The 26917-nt window shown below is 29.2% G+C and overlaps 1 long non-coding RNA gene across 1 annotated transcript in view; it reads right to left on the bottom strand.

The window, feature by feature from the left end:
- The window catches only part of LOC124499694 (uncharacterized), a 72871-nt gene that overhangs the window by 27261 nt on the left and 18693 nt on the right, over positions 1–26917 (bottom strand). Inside the window, exon 3 of the long non-coding RNA XR_012832237.1 lies at positions 11338–11421. This is a non-coding gene — a long non-coding RNA (uncharacterized LOC124499694). The remainder of the gene's footprint in view (positions 1–11337; positions 11422–26917) is intronic.

The following is a 26917-nucleotide window of genomic DNA, read 5'->3' as shown; positions in this document are numbered from 1 at the left end:
CGTGTGTATATTATTATTATTATTATTATTATAGTCCACATACATAAAGATGTAGATTTAGATTCATTCAAACAAGGAAGCACATCAGTATCATCATTATTATCAACAACAACAACAACAACAACAATGATGATGATAATAATAATAATGACAAGCGATAAGAAAAATTAACAAAAGATGAAAACAAACCTAGGCTATTTGTAGTGTTTAAAAATGTTTTTTTTTTCTTCAAAATTTTTGGTTTTATTGTGCAACAAAAAAAAAAAATAAAGGAAATTGGCAATAAAATGCCCGAAATTCAAACGACAAACGAAAAAAATGTATGATGGTGGCCACCTAAAATGATAAATGAATGTCTAGCACAAAATAGAGAGTGTTAAAAAGAACCAAACACGTTTCAGTTTTCAAATAATAATAATAAAAAAGGTGAAATAAAATGTACACAAAGGTCATCATATGATGATGATGCTCGCACGGCCATGCGCATGCATTATTCTCATGAATTTTATTGTTTTTTTTTTGTTTTTGTTTTCCTCGTGTTGAATTTTCATCATCATCATCATCATCATCATTTAATTGATGGCACAAATGAAAACGAAACAAAACGAAGCGAAAATGTCAATGCGATTTTTATTCAATGATGAAAAATAACAATGATGATGATGATAATTTTTTTTTAAATTTGAAAAGAGGAGAAAAAAATTTTTTTTCTCACATCATCATCGTCATCATGATCAATGGCCATTGTGTTTTTTTTTAATTTTCTTGTATTCGGGTTTGTTTTGGCCAAGAATTTTTTTTGTTTTCTCTCTCTTTTTTTCAAAAAAAAAATGAACTCATTAAACTTTTCTTTCCTTTCAAACAAGGTTCTCTCGTTCTTTTCATTGGCTGATAAAAAAAAAACGATATATAACAGGTATATGAATGACTGTTGTTCATTGTTGTATGATGAGGATGTCAATTTTCAACAACAACAACAACAACAAGGATCACTTTGGCCCCATACGTGGCCACCAATCGGATAAATTAAATAAATAAACAATCTACTGTGAAAAAAAACCACTGTGGACAAAAACGGACCTTCGAACGGATCGGCAACAAATACACAAACATACACACAAACACACACACAAACACACACACACACACAAAAAAAAAGCAGTGAACTGTACCCTTCGGCCTTTTGACCTTAATTCTAATTTAATTTCTATTTCTATTATCTCATATTGTCCGTGTTTATACATGTATGTGATTCAGGCCAAAAAAATAAATATGGATAAAAATTCCATTCACCAATTCCAAAATAAAAAAAAAATTTTTTGAATTGATGATGATCATCATTGGTAGTAAATTAACCTTAAATTTCAAAAACAACAACAACAAAAATTTCGAGCCACACAATATTGGCAAAAGGCAGATAGGTAGTCATCATCATCAACAACAACAACAACAACACGAGAGACAAATAGTAGTTTGTTGTTGTTGTTGTTGTCGGGGCCATCATTTGTTTGCGAATCGTGATCAAACATTTTTTTTTTTGAGAGAAAAAAAAAATTTAAGAAGAAAATTTATGTTCATTAACACAAAGAATGTGTACAGCAGAAATATTTCTTTGATTTTGATTTTTTTTTTTTGGAAAATTTTGTTTTTTCACCATGTCTATAGGTTGTGTGTCTGATTTTGTTGTTGATGATTATTATTTGAATTTAGTTGATTTTAAATTTTAAAGAATGCTGATGATGATGATTGAAAAAAAAGAAATTTTTTCTGTCTTTTTTTTTGTTTTTCATTTGTTGTGTTTGATGTGAACAAAAAAAAACTTTAATTACTAAAAGAGAGAAGAGAGAGAGAGAGAGAGAAACGGAAACGGAATTCAATGGAAAATCATTTTGAATAACAATAGGAATATTGATGTTGTATGAATGCCGTATTGAATTGAAATGGAAAATAATCAAAGCACATATAGAAATATACACAGAAAACCAACCGAAAAACGAAAAGAATTTTCAATTTGATTCGCCTGAACGAACATGAACGAAAATGAAAAAAAAACGATCAAAGAATCTCTCTCTATCCATCCATTCATCCATCCAGAGTGATATTATTTGTTGGCTTTTCTCACTTATATTTAGTGTAGAGACTAAAGACTCTAGTTCTTTTTTTTCATTTCCAGTGTTTACCAATTTTCATCATCATCATCATCATCATCATCAATGTTTGAATGAATTAGCCACTGTTTGACAGGATTTGAATGAAGAAAAAAAAACCAACAGCAGCAGCAGCAGCAGCAAACATTCCAATGGTATAATCATCATCATGATCATTTTAATTTTGTCAAAGCCACAGATTCAACAACAACAACGAAAAAAAACCTGACATTCTATTATTCAATTTGAATCATTCTATTTTCGATTCGGTTCTATTATCATTCACACACATTCCGAAATTGAAGCCACCAGAACAAAAAACGCACACACACACACACACACAATCAGGTTGCAGAGAACAAAAAAAAAAACGAATGAAAAATCAAAATCAAATTGAAATTGAATCAGTGGAAACAGAAAATAATATTAGGCACGATTTTTCTACCATTGATTGTTCTATGTGTTGTCTTGGTGGATGGTAAGAAACAAAAAAAAAATCAAGTTATGCATCAATGGATTTGATTTTTTTTGTTTGCTTGAAAAAAAATTTTTTCATCCTACAAAAGATTACCCAAAGATATGTTTGGTATTTAGTTGCCGCTGCCAGCAGTAATAGTAGTAGTGGTAACAGTAGTAGTGTATTACGCCGGGCGTCATTCATCATTTGGGTATGGAGAAAAAAATTTTTTCTGTAATCCAGAACAACAACGAAAAAAAAATATGTGAAATTTCAATTTTTTTTTCTTCCAATCATCATCATCATCATCATCATCAATCGACGATTGATCTAATCAGAAAATCAAACAAACATCGATTGTCATTGTGTTGAATAAACACAACAAGCCATCATTTTATATTATTCAATAATAATAAGTCTATAGATATACGTATATGATCCACAATATGATGATCATAAATTGATTTGATGATCATCATCATGGCCAATTGACTATCGAAAAATCTATACGGGACATCATTGTCATGTTTGTTTGTTTGTTGAATATGATGATGATCGTCATCGTCCAATGCATTAACATTTCCATTCATCTATATTCATCCATCTATGGGATTAAAAGTTCATCACCTTCAGTATCAGCAAAAAAAATTTTTTTTTTGGACTTAAAAAATCACATTTGATTTGATTCTTTTGTCGATTTTTTTTTCTCCACTTTTTTTTCAAAAGAGAGCTAGAGATAGAGAAAGAACTTTTGTAAATAAATAAATTTTACCTGACAATGACACTGAAATTTACTAACTAACCAACATCAGCATAAAGATGGTGAAGAGAAAAAATTTTTTCCCCGAGAGAGTGAGAGAAAAATCCTGATGACCAACAGAAAATAAATAAATAAATAAAATAAAAAGATCTTCATCATTCATTCATTCATTCATGCCGAAAGAAATCCAGAGAAGAAAAAAAGATTTCAGTTCTTTTCACAATAATAATAATAATAATAAAAATTATTATCGATGAATTTGTATGTGGAAACAAACAAAAAAATACCGAAATGATGAAAATTCACATAAGAAGACAGAATGAAAATATTCAGTTAAGACAAAGTTTGTATATGACATGAGATTAACATTATGAGTAAAGTCAATTTTCAATTGAATTCACTATAAATCGTTGTGTGTGTGTGTAAGTTTTTTTTTCTAAAACGACAAATCAACCAAACATTAGGTAACTAGCCTCTATCTCTCTCTCTCTCTCTTTATCTTTCCATCTTCTTTAACAATATCAACAGTGGTAATACGTTAACCTTATATTTGTAAAACCACTACCGCCACCAACAGAGCATCGATTATTGATATATATATTTAGATTTATTTGACAAAACACGTGACATTTATTTAGCTTTTTAATAGAATAAAAATTAATAAATTTTTCTGTTTTGATTTGCCATTATTTTGGTGGTGGTGGTGGTCATCAACATCACATTGAATGTCAATCAGAATATAAAAAGAAAAGAAAATTGTTGCTGTTGTCGTTGTTGTTTATTCCTAGAAACAGGTAGATAGAATCAATCAACGAAATTGTAACCAGAACAAAAATAAATGTCGAATTTGATTGAAAAAAAAACAAAAACAACAATAACTAACTAACAAACAGTAGAAATTATCATCAAATCAAGATTCTAATTGTTATATTCGTTCTGGTGTTTCACCAACAACAACAACAACAAGATGTCTATCAAACATGGGATTTCATAATAAGACAAATAGAATAAAACAACAACAACAACAAAATGATGTTGATTATAATGATTATGATGATGATCATCATCATCATCATCATGGTGGTTGAAGCTTTAGAGCTTTTTCTCTTTCTCTCTCTCTCTCGAAAAAGATTTGTTATTGCCCCAATGACCCTGAGTTCATAGTTTATATGCTGTTTATTTATCAAGTTTTTTTTTTTACTTCTTCTCTGACCCTCTGACACCTGTCAATGAATGAATGAATGAATGAATGGATGGATGTATAGATGGATGAAAAGAGGAGGAGGAAAAAAAATCAATTGAACATCACAAATAAATCCTATGTGTGTGTGTTTGAGGAGAAGAACTATTATTATTAATAAAACCAATGAAAAATCAGAGAACAACAACAACAACAACAAGTGATCAAGTATTATTACTTTTGTAAGCATGAAAATGAAAATCAATCATTTGGAATTAGTTGGATGGATAAAAACATCCTTGTTTATTGTACACGTATAAAAATGGAATATTTTTTCATTTTTTTCCACTTGATTTTGCTTATGATTTTTTTTTTATTTCTCGATACGATAATATTCTGATTGAAAACCTAAAGAGAGAGAGAGAGAGAGAGAGAGAGAGAGAGAGATTGATAATACCGATCAATCGATGATGATGGTGAAGAAATGATTTTATTTTCTCGAATTGTCAAAAAAAAAATTTTTTTGTTTTTTGTTCTAATGATTCAAACATTGCAAACAACAACAACAACCGAGTATTATTGGTGGCGGTTGTTTTTATTTGCAAAGAGAAAATAAAAAAAAAGAATGAAAGAAAACATCATTAAAAAAAAATAGTCAAGGACATTAAACCTAAAAAAAAACTGAGAAAACAAAAAAAAAATATAAACGAATGAAAAACACAGCGCACACAGACTAACAATAGGTAATGAAAATTCCAATGTCAAATAAAATTGAAATTATTTGGTCAAGTCAAATGAGAAGAAAAAAAAATGAAGAAAACAATTGAAAATGATAACGATCAGCAACAATAACGATGACGACGACGACGAATGAATGAATGAATGACTGGATGATAATGACATCTATCAACATGAATGAAATGAAATGATGTGTCTATGATCATCATCATCATCATCATCATCATAAAAACACAAACACACACATTGATTGACATGTTATAAGGTCAATAGAATCTGATCATGATCAAACGAATAATAAATAATAAAAAAAAATTAATTTGTAAAATTTCATCATTGTCAAATGGTATGGTATGGTAAAAAAAATTGCTACCATTAGATGCAATACTTTTTTTTTTTTTTTTTGGTTGAAAAAAAACAAAGATAATGATGACGCTGCGACAGGTGTTAAAACACCTCAAAAAAAAATGCCACAAAAACAATGTAAATGTAAATGTAACCAAGAAAAAAAAAATGATGAAAAAAAATGAAGAAAGAAGAAGGAAAAAAAATTTTTGATTGATTCATTTTAATTAGAAAAATAAAACTTGATTCTTGTGGTTTTTACCTCATTTATTCATTACAAAAATTTTTAGTTGGACATTTTTTTCCACACAGCTAGCTAGATTCTTGTTGTCAAAAAAAAAACCAATGATGATGATGATGATGATCAATAATAAACTGGCAATACAGTGCGTGTGTGTGTGTGTAAGAGTTATGAACGAAGAGAAGAAAGAAAAAATCAAAAATATGAAATCAAGTAATGAAACAAAAAAAATGAATGTATATAGAATCTATCTTCTGATGGTGGTGGTAATCAGATTTTTCATTTTCATTACGTTTCTGGTTAATTAAAAATTGATTTTCTTGTTTTTTTTTTTGTGTGTGTGTGTGTCTGTCCGAAATTTTTTTTCCAGTCTTTTCATCTTTTCTTTACTAACTAACCAACCAACCAACTAACTGAGTAACTACTATTTTTGTGGTGGTTATTTTTCATCTTTTTTTTTTGTTTGATTTTATATATAGAATAGAAAATAAAATAAAAAGCGAAAATTTTTCTATTTACACACACTGTCTGTGTGCGTTTTTTTCTTCTTCATTTTTTTTTTTGAACCAGAAAACAAGCAATCATCCTATCCTATTTCTTATTTCTTTGATTTGATTGACGATTTTCGATTTCTTTTTTTTTTCGTGTATGTGTGTGTCCAATGTGTGTGTGTATGTGTGTGTGTGCGTGGCTAGCAAAGTTAATTTAATTTCGATGTGTACTGTCCAATGAAAATAAAAACGATGATGATGATGATGATGATCATAACGATAATGATAACGAGTCGATGATCATGATCATGATCATCATGATGATGATCATCATCATCAAATAAATGATTGCAATATTGGTAAAAAAAAAAATAAATAAACTTTTAAGATTAGATAATAAATCATCATGTATGTATCATATATACGTACATGTGTATATTTCAAATGAGTAAATGAAACAAACAAACAAAAAAAAATTCAGTGGCCAACCAAATAACATGATGTTGATGATGAGTCATTCATAAAAATAATGATTCAACAATATAAATCGATAGTATATATCGATATCAATATTTAATAATTATATTATTATGGCAAAAATTATTAATTAATCAGAATAATGATGAAAATAAAACAAAACAAAACAAAATGAATGGCAACCAACTCGATATGAATTTTTTTTTTGCTTTAAAACGACAAAGAAAGACAAGGGACAAGAGTTATTTTTTTCATATTCACATCATTATCATCATCATATGTTGTTGTTGTTGTTATTTTTTACTACTACTATAGTCTATCATTGTTAAAACACACACACACACAAACTTGCAATCATGCTGTTTTTGTTTTTGTTTTTTTTTTTGGACATGTGAAATTTTTTTTTTTTGTTTATCCATTATATTCACATTATCATCATCAATTGATGAATTTTGGAATTTTTTTTCATCATCATCATCATCATGATCATTTCTTTTGTTGAATGGTAAAGAAACAAATTTTACGATCTGTCCTTTTGTTTTGGAATGAAATTTTTTCAATTATTTTGATGTACGTTTTTCATTGCCATTTTAGTTGACAAAATTTTTCAAATATTTCTATTTTCACCCACATAATGTGGTCACAAAAATCAAAATAGTGCAAATAAAAACTGTGTGTGTGTGTGTGTGTGTGTGTGTGTGTTATACTGTGCTTATCTTGCACCCGGGAGAAAAATTTTACAGTGAAAATAAAAATCATCATTATTCAAATGAATAAATTATATGAAAATAAATTGTTAAATTAACCCTCCTCTTCATATTTGAAATCATCATCATCATCATCATCGTCGTTGTATTTTAAATGGTAATTACCATTTAAAACGATTCATATGTAAATTGATTGGCCAAAAAAAAAATCATGACGTGATGACCAATTAAAATGAATAAAATTATAAATAAATTGCCATTAGCTATTGCTAATTTTCTGCTGTTGTTATTGCGTTTAAAAAAAATTTAGTAAATTATTCAATTATCGGCGATGATAACAAACAGAAAACTGTCATAATTACATGGACAGAATATATACAAATGTTTAAAGCTATAAAGCAATATATATCGATTGATAATCGATTCTATTGATACATTCTGATTGATGATAGCGTCGTGAATAAAGATCATTTCCTTATTTTTTTTGCAGATGAAAATTGTTCGATCGAATTTATATATATTCTTTGTTACAGACAGACAGACAAAATCAAAATGTGAATAGCCAGCAAAAAAAAAGTGGAGAAAAAAAACGACAATTGACAAGAATTGTAAAAATGTAATGCTTAAAATGGTGATGATCATCATCATTGTAGCAATGATCATGATCATGATCATCATTTTGAAAGTTTTTTTCTTCTTCTCATTCCACAGACAAACAAACAATCAGTTACTTAAATGGAAAGAAAGAAAATCCAAAATTTTCAATACAACAACCAAAATCGAAACTAATAAAAAGATATGAAGTGAGAATGTGACTTTTAAGACGAATCGACAATGATCAAGTGAAAAAGAGAAATAGAAAAATTATCGAGAAATCGATCGATCTCGCTTTTCTTCTCTTTGTTGTTGTTGTTGTTGTTGTCGATGCCAAAAATTTGAATTGAAAATTGGTTTTTGTTGTTGTCGTCTGGTTTTGTCAATATCATAGATGTTATTTCGGGTGTACGGCCTTGTTTATTGTCATTGATAATGTTGTTGTTGCTCAATTTGGATTGAAACAAACAAACAAAAAAAAAACAAAAAACAAATAAACACAACGAAAACGAGCTTTGAAAATGATTCCTAATCAACGAAAATTTCCTCACTCTCTTTCCCTTTCTTTTTTTTAAACCAAACATTAAGGGTTTCAATTCGATTCGATTCGATTCGATTTAATTTTTTTTTTTTTGGCTTCCAGAAATGATTCCAAAAGCAACAAGAAAAATGAGAGAGAGAAAAAAAAAGCTTTTTAGTTAATTAAAGTTTGCCAAATGAAGAAAAATTGACGAAATGAAACAAAAAAAAATCTTTACGATGTTTATGGTTGAAACCAGAAAGACAAGGAGAATTCTTATCGATTCGTTCATTTTCCATCAGTGTGCGTGTATGAGAGAGAGAGAGCAAGACAATCATTGAATGCGATGAATGAAAAAATCTTCAACCATGATCGGCATCAAGTTTTTTCTGTTCATAATGAATTTTTAATTTTCATAAAATCAATTTTGATTTCAAACATTTAAAATTTTTGTTTCTCCTTTTTGCCACTAGTTTTTTCCAAGTTCCAATGCCTCTTCAAATGGAAACTTTTTTTCTTTCTCTCATTCATTTATTTTTGCTTTACCTATATCTGGTTACCAGACCCATGGAGGACACGTCTTTACTTTTTTTTTACCCAGGAACATCATCACCTAACAAATGAAAAAAAAATTTTTCCTCCTCATCCTATTGGGCCCAACTAGCTCATTATCAATTGTGAATTGGATCGATTAAAATCAATGCACACAGATGCATCAGTCGAGAATTCTCATTTACACATTTTTTTGTACGAGGAAAAAGTGTCGGAAAAAACAGATAACAGAGAATAAATTTGACCATTAAAAAAAAATTCATACCATTAGATGGTAAGTGGTAAAATCAATTGGAAATCAAGAATTTTTTATTTTATTTTTGGAACATTCCAAAAATAGAATGAATCACACACACACACGCACACATCACTGAGAATCGATTGCATCAAAATGATCTCGATGCAATTTACACAAACAGCATCGAGTAAAAAAAAATTCTAGTTCCGGTTACTGAGTTGATTTTGAATATAAAATGAAAAAAAAAATTTTTCTTCTACATTTTCATTCATTTCAACTTCATAAATGGTAATGCATTTTTTCCAATCAGTTTAACACACACACACACACACACATATAGAGAGACCCAATACATGTGCATGGAACCATGTTCCATTATCATCAATTTATCCATTGGGCAAAAACGAAAAAAAAATAAATGAAAAAGAACGAACGGCTTTTGCTTGAAGGATTTATTCACCATTGATGATGATAATGATGATGATGATGATGATGTTGATGGAGTTGAACAAAATTCAAACGATTCCCAAATCATCATCATCATCATCATTGAAACGATAATAATAAGCCTTGGGCTTTTTAGTTCTAGAATTTTTATTTTTCATTTTATTTTTTTTCCAGTTCATTCATTCATTCATTCATTTTTTTCGTGTAGAGACAAAAAAAAATTTTGCTAAAGAAGCAAGCCAAGCAAGCGAAACAGACAACAGAGAGAGAGAGAGAGAGAAAAATTTTTTTTATTTAAATCATACAAAGAGCATTATCATTTTTATCCCCAATACACACGTGTCCAAATATGGAGAAATATGCATATAGAGATGACACATGACACGACCATTGTATAATAACCATACCATAGCAAAGACATACATATACTGTATTTATTCTTATTCGACATTCAATGAATGAATGAATGAATGATAATGGTGAACAAAAAAAAAAAAATTCTTTTATGTGATTCTATAGAATTCAGACCAGAAAGAAGAAGAAAAAAAACGCCAAAGACCCCACGGGATTCTCAAGGGAAATTTATCTATCCAAGTTCTTTGTTGTTGTTGTTGTCATCGTTTCGCCTAAAAAAAAAATCAATGATAGACTGTGAACAACAACAACAACAATACTGGCTGGTTGACTGGTTGGTCGGTGTGTTTGGAACATTGTTCCAAGTCTTCTAGAGAAAAAACTTGACAATCTCTAAAGCAAAAAAAAAAAAAATTTTATCCTATCCCATATATAACAATATTATTCTCTTGTTGATCTAATAACAACGATTGAATCACGTGAGTGATTGTGAAATCGTGAATAAAAAAAAACAAAAAAAAAGTTTCGATTTGATTCAAATTCAATTTCGATATTTCGTTCGGCACATGTTTATAAAGAATGTATAAATGTGAAAGCCTTGAAAATAATAATTCCAGGAACGATCGATGATCCATCTTATGATGAATGTGATGATGATCCATCCATCCATCTATTCATTCATTCATATAGCGATGACAAATGAGTATTTTTGGATAAAGAATCCCTGTCGAGATGATGATGATGATCATGATCATCATATCATATTACAAAAAATTCAAAATGAATGGATTTTCAATTTTTTTCTCTCTCTCACATGGAAAATCCGCTACACACGTCCATTTTTGAATTGATTTGAATATATATATAAATAAAGTAAATATTTCAAAATCAGAAATTTTTTTTTTTTTGATTGATGAAAATGTTTGTTCCTATTCACTCATTTGATGTTGTGTTTTTTTTCGATTTTTAGGATTATGTTTGTGTTTCTGTTTGTTTGTTTGTTTGTTTGTTTGCGAAAAAAAAACCGAATGAATTCTTTGTATACAATCTGATGATTGTTTAATTTTTTTTTCTCTTTGCTTGACTTACATTCACTGTGATGGATCCATGAAATTTAGGTTTTTTCCTCGATTCTGGAATCTGGTTATATGTGCAAAAAAACAACAAGGCAATCTGTATGGATGAAAAAGAGAAAAAAATTCTTGAGTGAGTAAAAAATTCATTTCATTTTAAAATGGATTCAAATTTATGTATGTAAAATCAATTGGATTTTTTTTTGTTCTTCATCACCATTTTCATTCAATTTTCAATTGTTTATTTGTGTATTTAAGCGCTGTGCAATTTAAAACTAAAAAAAAGAAAATTAGATGCAATTGGATTGAATTATATGAGTTTAAATTGCAGAGATCATCATTGCTGTTTTTGTTTTCTTTTTGGACCAAATTTCATATATTTTTTTTCCTCTTCGTTTCTGTTTAAAACGAGGAAATATTGTCCAGAATAATAAACACACACACACCATTGATAATAATGATGATGATGATCATCATCATCATCATTTGTTACAAAATTGCCATCGTTCAATCACCATCATCATATAAAACAGCAAATAGTTTCGTTTTTTTTTTTTTTTTTTTTTTTGGTGAAAAGGATTTTCTTTTCTTCAACAACATTAAAATGAAAAATAAGAACAGAAAGAGCGAATGAAAAAAAAAAGAAAAATGATACAAATCACACACGACCAAAAATGATAAAGAGAGAATAAAAAAAAAGCAAATTGTAAAATTGAAATAAAAAAAAACAGTTGAAAATCAAATCGAATCAAAACGAAAAAATCACAAATTCGATGAACACAAATAACCAGAAAAAAAATAAAAAATAAGTGAAAAGTAGACGAAAAAAAACAGAACAGAACAGAAAAAGTAAAAAAAAATTAGATTCAATTTAACACACACACAAAAAAATGCCAGTAAAAATAAAATGAAACGAAACGAAACGAAAATTGTTTCTTTCACACACACACACACACACATTCGGGCATTATTTGGAACAAAATTGGAAGAAAAAATCTTTTTTGCTTCACTTTTTTTTACGATTCTAGTCTTTTGATATTTTTTTTCATGTTTTGTTTTGTAGAAGAAAAAAAAATTCCGTGTAAAATGGTATATTTTTTTTCACAGAGAGTCAATATTTTTCGATTCTTTTCTTTTTCTTGCTTTTTTGTTTTGTTTTGTCCCCATTGTTCCAATCGAAACAATCGACGAACATACACACACACACACACACAGACCAAATGACATCAATTTAAATTGTTTTTCATTTTTTTTTCTATGGTTCAATATTTGCGTCTATATATTGCTATACACACACACACAGCAATGAGAAAATGATCATTGTCGAAATAGAAACAGTTGAATTGTAATAATTTGTATGATGATGATTTTTGTCTTCTTTGAAACTTTTTTTTTATCGTTGTTGGAAAACATTTTACTTATTGTTACATAATCGAATGATTTTCTTTTCTTTTTTTTTTGGTTGGATATAGCCGGCATTAACACGTACACGAGAAATAAATAAATAAATAAAAAAAAGAATCTAAACATTACAATTCCATTTTGAATTACACATCATACATTTGATCCGATTGTATTCCATCATTCATTCAATGAATTGTCATCATTATGTTCGAATACAGAATTTTACATAGTGAAAAAAACCCTGTAACAAAAAAAAGTTTTTTCTTTTTCCATTTCGATTTTAGTGTGTATTTGTGTGTGTGTGTGTGTATGTCTACGATCCAAATAATCATTCGAAAGATAAATGTGAATAAAATGAATGATTGGAATGAATGAATGCAAATGAATTGGGCATAAAAACTTTTTCGCTCTCTCTCTCTCTCGATAAAAACGATCCAACATACAGAACAAAAAAAAGGACCCAAGAGGCGATTGATGAGAGAGACATGTAACCAGCAAAACAAAAAACAAAAATTCTCAAAAACCATTTGAAGAATTGTACCAATTGTGTGTGTGTGTGTAGAACACTTGAACTAATCATTTTGAGTTCGACTTTTATTTTCTCTCTCTCTCGCTCTCGCTCTCACCATCACCCGCTTCACTTCTCATCTAATTAGTGAAAATCAATGGAAACACATGCAGTGGAATAGTAACAGCAGTGGCAGACAAAAAAAAAATCCGAAAAATGTACCCGAATGTCACAACATTCTCATTTTTATTGTAAACGGGTGTGTGTGTGTGTGTGTATCAAATTCTATTGTGACTGGATTCAAATCAAACAGAATTTCATCTCTTCATCTTTGAAAACAATTGAAAAGAAAGAGAATTTATTATTATTATTATTTGATTGAAAATAAAAAAAAATTGTCCATCTTGGACAATTTCTAGAAATCATTCCAGAATTGTTTACTGTCGTCGTTGTTGTTGTTGTTGTTGTTTCCAAATCAACGAATATGATTGAAAGGAATTTTTTTGCAATTTGATTTTTCGTTTGTTTTTTATTGTGAAGTATTCTATGTCAGCCATCGGCTATTATTATTATTACTAGCACTCTGTACTGAAATTTACCTAAACACACACACACACACACAATAAAAAAAATGGCTGTACAATAACGTTATTTACACACTATGAATGAATGAATGAATGAAAATGAAAATGATAACATCGAAATCATCACACAAACACACACACACATATGTTTTGTGTGTATGCGTGTGTGTTTTAAACACGACAACCAGAAAAAGATAGTGGAAAAAAAACATGACAATTTTCATTTTCATTTTCATTTCATTTTTTTTTCTTATGGATTACCGTTAGGTTTAGGTTATATATTGTCTTGTTTGGTTTTTTGTCACATACACACACACACACATGTTGTCATCATCATCATCATCATCAAAATCATCATCATTGGGAGTTGTGTCATCAAATCAATTTTTTTTTGTTCCTCTCCAGAGTTTTTTTTTTATATATTTCTAAAATCAATTTGATTGGACCAAACACACACACACACACGGAATACATCGAGATGAACAAATGATGGTGATGAAACCAATAAAGTGTTTTTTTTTGTCCAATTTTTTTGCCATGGAAAAAAAAGTAAAATAGATTTTTCTCATTCTCTCTCTCGCTTTCTATCTAGGGTTTTTTTTTCATTTGGATGAGCCCAAATGACCAACCAATTTAATGGGTAGATTCCATTTTTTTTTGCCATTCTCCTGGTTATATTATATGTACCCGAATTAAAGTTTTAGGTTTTTTTTATATATATATTCAGGAAAATTTGTACAGAAGAAAAAAAAACAGTCATTTCAGTCATTTCATATATACAAGTAGTTTTATTTCTCTACATTTTTTTTATGCTGTTTCCAGCCATTCATTCATTGATTCATTCATTCATCGACCAATCATCATCAATTGTGTTTTGTATTATGGCTAAAAAAAAGTGATTGTTGTAAATCGAATCAAATGACAAATCGAATTGTCAAAAAGGTTTATAGTAGAGCAGTAGTAATAGGAGTAGTATACTACTACTCTATGGTCGTTGATAGTTGATTTATAATAATGTTCTTGTTCTTCATATGTTCATGGCCACACCGTTTGTGACAAAATAAAAAAAAATGACGTTTAGTTTTTTTTTCTGTCAATGATGATGATGATGATGATGATGACAATAATAATTTTTTTCCCCCGTTCTGGATTGGTCCACAAGAATTTGGTTCGATGAAATGTTTCACATGGCTACACATATGATGATGATGATAGTCGGTGTTTTCGGTGTGTGCGTTGCTTATTTGATTATTGATATTGGCCAGTCAGAACAAAAAAGAAAATTCAATTAAAAGTTAATAGGAACTTAAATTATTCGTTTGTAGCGGAACCAAAAAGTTTCCACTTTTCAAATGTTCCAATGTGGCAGATAGTGGTGAATATTCTATATTGTGTGTTTAAATCTGGAAACCAATTCTATACAATCTGAAAGAAAATTTTATTTTTTTTTTCATTCAACAATGTTTTTTTGCATTCACATTCGATGTGTGTGTGTGTGTGTGTGGACTTTGATCTAGATTCAGGGCACCCGAAACTTGCTCCAAAAAAAAAAATTCAGATCATCATCCAATGTAATGTAATGTACACCCAACAACAACAACAACAACCACAAAAGAATAAATTTAGGCCATTAGTGTTTTGTACCAAAACAAACAAACAAACAAACAAGAGAAAAAGAATTTTTCAAAATAAGATTATATTGAAAATTTCTAGAAATATTATTTTCAATGTTTATGGAAATATTTTCTCATTTTTTTGTCAACATGAAAACAAACAAACAAAAAAAAACCACATTACTACTACCATTACATATATTTATTCATTTGTTTGTATGTTCATGTCATGTCATGTATATAAGTAGGGATTGATAAATGTTTGTTGATCATATATGATGGCCGGTCTTGTTTTTTTTTTGTTTTTTGTTTTGTTTTGTCGCTATGAAGATAATCATGATAATGCCACAAAATAATATTACATAACAATTGGATCCATTTTTTTTTTGGTAAAAACAAAAAATTTTTTTCTTTCTGCTGTTGTTGTCGTTGTTGTTGTTGTTGTTCTACTGTGAAGAACATGATAAACCAATTCGAGAAAAAAAAATGATGAAAAAAAAATCAATCGTTAAATCTCATGTACATGTTGAACAGAATTCTGAATAGAAAAAATGGTGAAAGTGAGTATTTTTGGTTTTTTGTTAATTCATTTTTTTTGTGTGTAGATAAATTCTGGATTCTGATCATGAAAAATACAAGCATATTATATTATTTAAATTAAGTGATGAAAGAAAGAATTCAGAATAAAAAAAAATTTGTTCACAAATTCAAATTGGCCCACATGGAATTTTTCAATGGAAATGATTGAATTTAAATTTAAATTCTTTTACAGAATTTTTCAAAATCAATCAAACGCACGCACGCATACACACACACACACACACACACTGAGAGATCAATAAACAACAGAAATAAATCGATGACAGATAGATAAATAGATAGATAGAGATTGAATATTGAAATTGATTTGTATTTCAATTTCAATTTCACAATATTCATTCTGGTTCATTATTTTATTGTCATTCTTGGATCGTAACCACCAAACATAAAATGATGTTTTGTTGTGTACAAAGAAAAAAAACAAACAGACAAAATACGGGCATCAAGAATTTATTTATCCGAGTATGGTGGGCAAATTTTTAAATTCAAACCTTGACCAATAAAAATGAAAAGAATATTCTGTATATTTACAAATGAGAAAACAAAAAGGCAAAAGCTTTCGCGGGAAGCTTTTTGGTTGAAACATGAAAATTTAAATTTAAATTTTTTTTCTCGATTCTCATCCACATCTTTTTTTGAAACGCAATTTCAAACATTCACATCTAAATCGACATGGTCGTTATATCATCGTCATCGTCGTCGACAATGATGGCGAATATTTTATTCAATTTTTCGTGAATTCTGAATATATTCTGTTTTTTTTTGGCAAGATTTTTTTTTAGAGAAAAAAACCTTGTTTATTCTTGATTCTTGTTGTTGTTGTGAGATTAAGGCGTTATATACGTAACAAACGAACGGAAAAAAAAGAAATGGAAAAAAATGACAATGACAACTAAGACGTCGACGACGACGATGAATTGGCAATAAGAAATGTATAATAATAACAATATAATAAGCTGTCTGTCAAAAATCATTGAAGAAAAAGAATTGAAATTGGAAGAGAAAAAAAAATTCTACAATCTTGAACAATAACAACAACACCAGCAACAACCAGAATCTAAGAAAAAATGAAAAAAAATACGCTTGCACGCATACAGAGAGAAATAAACAAAAGAAATGTCAATGCATTTGTGTGTTTGTGGAATTTACTTATTTTTTTTAACCCTGTAAAATGAATCAGAGAAAAAAAAACGAGAAAATTGAGTTTTTGTTTTTCCCTTTTGGATTTTCAATGATATTTTTTTCTTCGTTTGTTTCAATTTATTTAACGATTGTTGTTGTTTTTCGAATATATATCACACACACACACACACACACACATGAAAATCGAGATTTATTTTCCAGATAAAAAGATAACAAAATAGAATCTACAATAAGGAATTAAGCCAATCTGAATGTTTTTTTTGTTATTTTGTTTGTTGTAGTAGTAGTAGTAGTAGTAGCAGTGTCATAAGGAAACGGAATTCAACTAACCAACAGACATATAGCGAATGAATTGTCTTGAGAATCATGATCCATTTATTTATATTTGGTCAAGGCAACAAAAAAAAAGTCAGTCAATCGGTAACAATTTAATATGTCGTGCATAAATTTTCATTTGAATCAAGCTGCTATTGTGGAGCTATATTTGAAATGAAACCGATAAGATCCAAATATCGAATAAAAACTAGACACAATGGAAAATTGTACAATTTTTGTTTCACATTGAATAAGTTAATGAGCTATGTGGTAAGCGAGATCAAGAAAAGTTTATCAACATCATATGATGATGATGATGATGATCATGATGTTAATGATTCAATGAAAATAAATGTGCAACAACAACAACAACAACAACAACAAAAACAGAAAATGAAAAAAGAAACATTTTTTTTTTTGGTAACTAATAAATCTCTTGAGAATTCAAGTTATTTTTTTTTTTTTTTTTTTTTACTAAAACCGACACAAAACCGGATGAAATGAAACAAGAAAAAAATCAAACGGAAATCAGTCAGCAAGTCAGTTATTAGTTCAAGTTGGATCAATTTTCCACTTACACACACACACACACAAGCACACGCTGGACATTGAACCGGAACACGGGAACTAGGTATGCACACACACACACACACGTGTGTATGAAAGAACGATAAATACAATACGATTTAATTGATAATTACAACTTTATGTATATAATTTTTAATGATAATAATGATCAGTTAGTTATTTGGGTGAAAAAAAGGCAGAACAAAACAAAACAGAAACAAAAATAAAGAAAAACCGGAAATGATGGATTAGATTTCATACAATCGTGTGTTTGGTCTGTTGTCGGTTTGATCCGGCGGAAGGATAACCGGTCGGTCGCTTGGTCGGTTATTCCTGAACTAAAAAAAAATTGAAACTTTAAAAAAAAACTAGAATTATTATTCTGGCTGTTGTTTTTTTTTATGGTTAAAGGTTACCACTAATTTCCATATTCATTTAGATAATGATTATTCTTCAAATATATAATCATCATCATCATCATCGTCATTTTTCAAACTATGAACTGTATACACAGAGAAAAAAAAAGTTCATTCCCATTCATTGTGAACATTTTTTTTTTTTTTTTTGATGATCACGATGATGATGATGATGATGACGATGTTTGGATAATTGGACACAAGGGACAATCACCAATGCTGCTGACGATGACGATGATGATCACTCCCTACACAAAAAATAATAGATTCATCAACCTATGGATCAAACTATTATGATTATTTCATCTTCTTTTGTTTGGGCATTAATTTTACTTTGATGATGACCGGAGACAAAAACACAAAACAAAACAAAAAAAATTCATTTCTGCTGTAATAATATAGCCGGAAATGAAATTTGTTCAATGACATTTTTTTTTGGTTATTTGAGCATTTTTTTTTTTTGATTCTAGAGCAAAACAGAAACGCCACAGAGAGCGAGAGAGAGAGAGAGAGAGAAATGAATTCTTTTTTTTTTATTTGCAAATGTTCAAATTGTTTTGGTCGTTTCTATGCTTACACGAATATCATATTACAGACAATTTTTAATGTGAATGAATAATTTTTATTTTATTTTTTTTTTCATTGCTTACCCATATAATTTTCATTTATTCTTGTGGTTGTTGTTTCGGACGGAAATGGATCATACACACACACACACACAAACAAACACACATAATGTGGAAAAAAATTCATTAAGAAGAAAATGAAATGAAATGAAATTTTCGTTTTTCGGTTTTGGTTCTGTGTCCAGAATGATTATTTTAGTTCTAATAACAACAACAACAACAACAACATTAACAATTTGAGTTGATTTATTTAGTAGTTTGGCAAGTACTATTTACCCATACACACACACACACACACACCACCACCATCGTTAACAAAAGAGCGATAGAATATTCTTGATGATTGTACAAAAAAAAAAAAAATTTTTTTTTTTGTTTGGCATTTGTATTTTTTCTTTCTATATGAAGAGAAACTAAAGATCATGTTTATGTTGGAACTTGAGCTTTTTCTCGCTTTCTTTCTCTCACTTTCATTTCACACTCGTCAATCGTTTCAAAGCCGTCATCATAATAATAATAATCATCATCATCATCATCATCACTAAATGTGTGGATGGATCATCAACAACATGGCAACATTATTATCCCCGGTGGTCCACAAACACATACACACACACATACATTTTACATACATAGATTGCCAAGTACACAGGTCTGCATTTGGCATTTTTGTTGTTTTTAATATTCTTTCCTTTTTTGGATCTATTTTTAGTGTATAACACAATCCATCAGAATTTGTTTATTTTCTATGTGTGTGTGTGTGTGTGTGTGTGTGTGTGTATGTTAAAGCTAGAGAGAGATATTTCATATATGGATTTTTTTTCCTATTTGATAAAAACAAAAACAGAAAAAAAGGAGTTTCTAGATCCAAAGTTTCGTGTGTGTGTGTGTACGAATGGTTAATCGGTAAAAGAATCAGTACCAGAAAACAAAAAAAAATCATGTATTCTGTTCATTTCATTTCGGATGAAATATGCCATTTCCATTTCCTTTTCAACGATGATTATGATTATGATGATGATGGTGATGATGATGATGGAATGGTTTCTGATGAAAGTCATCATCATCATCATCATTTTTGTGGTTTCTTCAATATAAAAAAAAACGAAAAAAAATCTTGGTTTTTTTTACTGATTTTCAGTTTCCATTTCTTTTTCTTTTTTTTTTGATTTCCGTTTATTTTTCGATTTCCTGATTTCACTATTCATAAATGATACTAATGCATTTTTTTCCCCGATGATGAGGTATTAGTAATAGTGGTAGTAGTGGTAGTTGTGGTGGCAGGATTTTTTTTTTCACCATAAATGATAATAATAGAATGTTTGAATGAATGAAAAACAAAAATGTAAAGTGAATTTGGGGCAAACGACGACGACAACAACAACAAAAGTATTTCGAAAAAATAGAAAAAAAAAGTTTAACTCAAATGGTCAAAGATAGCAGTATATAGAAAAATAACTTAAATGGACAATGACGATACCATTATCGATTTTTGGTTTCAGATTGATTCTTTGATGATGTATTAATGGAACAAAAAAAAAATTTTCCAAACAATTCGAATCGTGATTGTTGATTGACATACACATTATAGACACACACACACCAATGACATGAACATGTATCCTATTGATCTATTATCTTACTACAATACAAAATACGCCTACTTGAAAATGAAACTTTGTGTGTGTGTGTGTTTTTGGAACATACAATCATTCAAAAATAGGAAAAAAAATTTTGATGGATGGATTGAGAATGAATGAATGAATGACTGAATAGAAAAGAATTTGATCAATCAAATTGATGTGTGTATGTAACACGTGTCATTTTTACAATGTTTTTTTTGTGTGTGTGTGTGTGTGTGTCAGTGTAAATATTTGTTTAGGCAGAAAAAAAAATCTTTCGTCTCTTTACGTTTGATGAACGTAAGAAACATGAAGATTTGATGATGAGAAATAAAGAAAAAAAAATGACTAATATGGAAAGAAAGACGACTATTTTCACACATACGCACACAGACACATTGGTCATCATGAGATTTGTTTCTTTTCTTTTTTTTTCATTTATCTTTATCTACTTTTTCGATAAAATTTTGAATTTTTTTTTGTTTATCGTCTTGAATCACTTTGTTGCAGTTGGCAGTCAATTGATGTTCAATTCTATGCAAAAAAAAAAAAAATTTCTGGCACACACTTAACGATGGTGAAACAGACAGACAGATAGAAAAACATTCCATAAAATTTGAATGCAACGAACCAAAAAAAAAAGAAAGAAAAAAAAACTAAAATGGTTTCACCATCACCATCACCATCGCGATCAATAATACTATAGCAGCAGCAGTAGCAGCAGTAGTAGTAGCTGTGATTTATAAATTTTTTTTTTCCAAACACCAGAATCATAGCCAGTTAATGGCCACGTGTTTAACGCTGGTACAAAGGATACATAGGATAAAAAAGATCCTAAACTTTTGATAAACAACAATGAAATAGGAAGAGAAAAAAATTGAATGAATGCAAAACCATAGATAACCAAAATGGAAACAAATTCGTTTTTTATTTCCACTCACTTGTGTTCATGGTCCAAATTGAACAACAACAACAACAAAAAAAAACATAAGAATCTTCAAACAAACAAACAAATAGAAAACAAAAAGAAAATCTCTTTTCCAGCTATTGTCATGGTTTTTTTTTTCATCCATGACATCAACCCATAGGGTCATGAAAACCTATTTGTAATAACGTGCTGCTGCTGCTCTTTGGCTCTCTGTCTATTTATTTGTCTGATTAGCATCAAACTTTTTTTATTATTATTATTTTGATTATATAACAACAAAACGATACAAACACACGACCAGACGACGGCTCCATGGGATTACCATTATCGATTACTGTTTGTTTTTTTTTGTTTTGTTATATATTCAATCTTTGGTTCCAGAACCATTGATTTTTTTTTTTGGTCTAGTTTTCTGGTTCAAATATCAAAGCCAATTTGTTTTTCTACTTCTTCTTTGGATATTTTATAGATATTTTCTTTTTTTTTGTATTTTCCTATGGGGATAATCTCAATCATCAACATCATAGTCCCTATTGTATTGATTTGGCTGTAATTTTGATTGTCATCATCATCATCATCATCAATGATGTTGTTGTTGTTGTTGTCGTTATTATTATTGCTACCAATACTAAATGACCGGCAAACAAACAAACGTAGAACTGTTTCATCAGTCCAATATTTACCATCATCATCATCATCATTGAATGAATGATAAAACAAAACAAAAATAAAGAAAATGACGACAACAACAACAACAGTGGTATAAATCTAATCAAATGAATCAAATGTACAGTAATCGAAATGAACAGAAAAAAATACGTTTCATTGAAATACTGAAAATGAAATGAAATGAATGTTGTACATACAAACACATCAACGGTATATAACGAACAAAATAATTACCGATTTTTTTTTATTCTCTTCCCTCACTCATTATGATGATTCTGTGTGTGTGTGTGTGTGTCTGTGTGTGCCCGTAGTAAAAACAACAAGCACGTCAACAATATAAATGAAATGAAATGAAACAAAATTATCGATAAATCAGAGCATATACACGCACACACACATATAACCCATGGAGAGATTCCAATGAAATCCCAAAATTCTCTCTCTTTCTCTCTTACACATATGTGTGTATGGGTAACCAAGGAAAAAAAACTAAACCAGAAAAGAATTTCACTGATGATGATGATGATGATGATGTTGGAACCAGATTGATGATTGCGGCAACGGCGGTTATTATTCTGATGATGATGATGATTAGTGCAAACGGAATTGGCTTCAAGGCGTTTTTTTTCTTTCTTTTTTTCCTGCTCACAACAATATTTATCTATCATTTAACAAATGTCATATGGATGTGTTGCTATTTAAAAGGTCATAAACTTTGTTCGGGTTGGGGTCATCAACTAGATTTTTTTTCTGTTTTTATTTCCTACCATCAATGAATGTCAATGAATTGTTTTTTTTCCTTTCTCACAATGCCTGTGTGCGTGTGTGTGTGTGTGTGTGTTTTCATCATCAAATTCATGATTTCCTGACAATCAAAATGACGAAAACATACGGAATGTGGCTGTTTTTTTTTTTTTTTTTTTTTGATTGAACCAATAATCGTATGTTGATGATGATAATGATAATTCTGCACGTGACAATTCATGCGAATAAACAAAGCAAACAAACAAACAAAAAATTTTCTGCAAAAAATGAATCATTTTCACAATTTAATTCATTGTATAGTCCCTTTCAATGAATGATAATGATGTTGATGATCATGATGAAAAGAGAAGAGAAGAGAAATTTGAAATTCTTCAATTCTTTTATCAAAATAATTCTGCATATCATAATCATCATCATCATCATCAACAAATCATTAGCATTAGTTTTTTTTCGTGTAACATATTACTAACGATAACAACAACAACAACAACAAAAACACACAAAAAAATTCATACATGAATAAAATGAATGAATGAATTCTATTCATTTGAATATAGAATGTTGGTGATAAAAACCGCTAAACAAAAACCAATTCTTCATGCAACATTTGTTTATGCATGCGCACGCACACGCACACACATTATCATTATTGTTGTGAATAAATTGAGTTTGAAATAAACAGAATCACCTAATTGTCGATTTTTTTTTCTTGATTCTAAAAAGAAAAAGAGAAAGAAAGAAAAATTTTTTTTTTCCTGTACATATCAGCCACCGTGTGTTAATAGTTTGGTAATCACTTTCTCTCGCTCTCTCCATGTTGGATAAACTTTTAAATTACGGTCCATTTGAAATCAAGTCAACCCTAATGTTTTTCTATTTCAACACTACTGTCGATGGATGACTACTAGTGTAAATACTAGTGTTGTGTAGATAGCGGCCAAAAATATCAAATAACGTGGATATGTATGAATTTTAAAATTTATTTATATAAAATGCCAAATACACAAAACAAATAAACAAACAAACATGAAAGAATTTGATTTTTTTTTATTCAGTTTCAAAAAAAAAAAAAAAATCAATTCTGTTTGTAACATCAATATCACATTTGATTCGGTTATTTTATTCATCATCATGATGATTTTTCATCATAAATATACAAATTATTATTATTATTATTATATATGTGGATTAAAAATATCATACGTATCGGTTATGTTTGTTCATTCCTCATAACTGACTTTGAAATGAAATGAATGAATGTGTGTGTGTGTGTGTGTGTGTTTATATTCTTTTTCTTTGATCAGAATTCAACTGGAAAAAAATCCATTAGTTCCATACACACACACACACACACATACATATCATCTACCGATAATTTTTTGTTCCCGTCGTTTTTTTTCTCTATTTTTTTTAGTAAATAGAAATCTGATTCTAGGCAGTAAATCCTTTCTAAGGCATTGAATCATTTTTTTTCTTGTTTGTTTGTTTGGTTTGGATCGTATCATATGACACTTTCATCATCATCATTATCATCACGATGATGATGATCATGATCATCATCATCAACAACACCCATGAACAAAAAAAAATTTTTTTTTTTCATCTACTGAATAATGAAATGAAATGTGAAAGAAAAAAACTCATTTCATTTCATTGAATAAAAAAAAAAAAATTTTTTTGTTGCTTCTCATTTCTCATTCATCGTATTCATGAAATTCAATAGACTCGATTTACCACCACCACCATCACCACCACCACCATCACCATCACCACCGCCACCACCACAACAACAACGACAATTATTACTATGCATGACAATGGATTTTCATCATCACCATCATGATGATGATGATAATAATGGCGATAAACATCATATATTTGAATCGATCGATAAATGGATGTATTCTTTTTTTTTCATACTGTTTTTAATTTTGTGTTTGTGTTTTCCTTTCACCAGAAAAAAAATTTGTTTATTTTTTTTGTATGTGTCAACGGTGTGTATTCTTCTAGCTTCTATGATGGATGATTGATGTCACATACATGCACAAACAACACAGAATAATGTCACCGAAAGAAAAAATCATGGAACCAAAAAAAAAACAACAAATTCTTATCAGTACGTTTACGCTACACGTTCCATCATCATCATGATCATCGCTGTGATCCAAAAGGAAAATGGTGAACGACAACAACAACAACACCCAAAACCGACGACCTATGACTGTCTGGATTTTTTTTTTTGGGGGTGTTGTTGTTGCTCATTTAAGTTTATAAAAAATGATAATAATCTTGGAAATATATATTTTTTTGTCACTTACAAATGATGCCGTTGTTGTTGTTGTTGTTGTCGCCACCTACACACACACATTCCCAAGTGTACACGGTAGAAAACAAACAAACAAACACAAATGATAGAAAAGCAAAAAAAAAAAAAATTCCACAAAATAAATTCACATCATCATCCATCCATCCATTCCGAATGTACATATATTATGATCTAAAGTGGGAAAAAAATTTATTTTCTCTCTCTCAAAATTCTTTGCAATCAGCAAGCTGCTCGATCATCATAATTCATCATATGTGTGAATCAGTCATTTGATGATGATGATGATGATGATGAGTGATGAGTGAAAAATGAAAAATCTTCAAAACGACAATAAATTTTCAATAAAAATAAAACATCAAAAGAATTTTTACCTCTACAACAACTTTATTCCTTTGTGGTGGATGGATATTGAATATTCAGCGAAATAAAATAAAAGCTAAAGTTACACCAACACAAGGAAGTGAAGGCAAAACAACAACAACAACAAAAATGAAAAATCAAACCGAGACTGTAATAACAAAATAATGGTGATGATGAAGAATGGAGAATGGAAAATAACTCAAAAAAAATAATGATTTTTTTTCTCTCACTTTCAATTTCATTGACATTTTGATGTTTTACTTCGTTTATCATCATCATCATCATTTTTTTTGGGTTTTGGTTTCTGGTTTTAAATTTTCATTCATGTCATGACATATATACAATAAAAATGTGAATATTTTGAACAAACAAATATCGTTTCAGGCAAAAAAAAATGGAACAGTCCAGTCACTGGTATTCTGGTTTTTTTCTTTTAATTTTTTTTCTTTTTTTTTGTTATTTTCACCAACAATCCATTATATTATATCACAAAATGGATAACCATTCACCCGTGTATGTTTGTTTGTTTCGCATAATACAGCCAGTTATCCATTCATTCATCCATTCATAAATTCGGTGATGATTTCAAGAATAAAATAAATTGAAATCAAATAAAAATCATCAATGAATGGAACAAAAAACAAATAGTGGAATGTGTGTGATATCATCACCACCACCACCAAGATTACCACCACCGCCACCATCATGAAACCATGGGGCAAATTCAATTCAGCCAAATAAAAAAAAAACTTTTTTTGTGTGTATTGCATTGATTTGATTCATTTTAAAGTGTTGGGAATGTTCTACATTCATTTTTCAAATGAGAGACAAGAAAAACATTCCAATGAAATTGAATTCAATGTCTGTTTGTGTATGTGTGTGTGTCTGGATGAATGGATATCGAAAATGAAATGATGATAATGATGAAAAACTTTTATATGCATTTTATGGAATCAAGTGAGAGAGAGAGAGAATAGAATCAATATCAATTCTGTAATAATGAAATGATGTTCGACCGAGAATTTCGTCAAATTTTTTTTTCTGGTTTTCGGTTTTGTTTTGTATTCGATTTTTTTTTGTTCTCTTGTCCTGATTCTTTCATCATCGTACGGTATGGATTCTGAATTTAATGGAATTTCAAACTTTCAAG

The sequence above is a fragment of the Dermatophagoides farinae genome, chromosome 5, assembly GCF_024713945.1.
Source record: "Dermatophagoides farinae isolate YC_2012a chromosome 5, ASM2471394v1, whole genome shotgun sequence".
Lineage (NCBI taxonomy): Eukaryota > Metazoa > Arthropoda > Arachnida > Sarcoptiformes > Pyroglyphidae > Dermatophagoides > Dermatophagoides farinae.
Note: the sequence above shows the minus strand (reverse complement) of the source record. Positions and strands in the feature narration are given on the sequence as shown.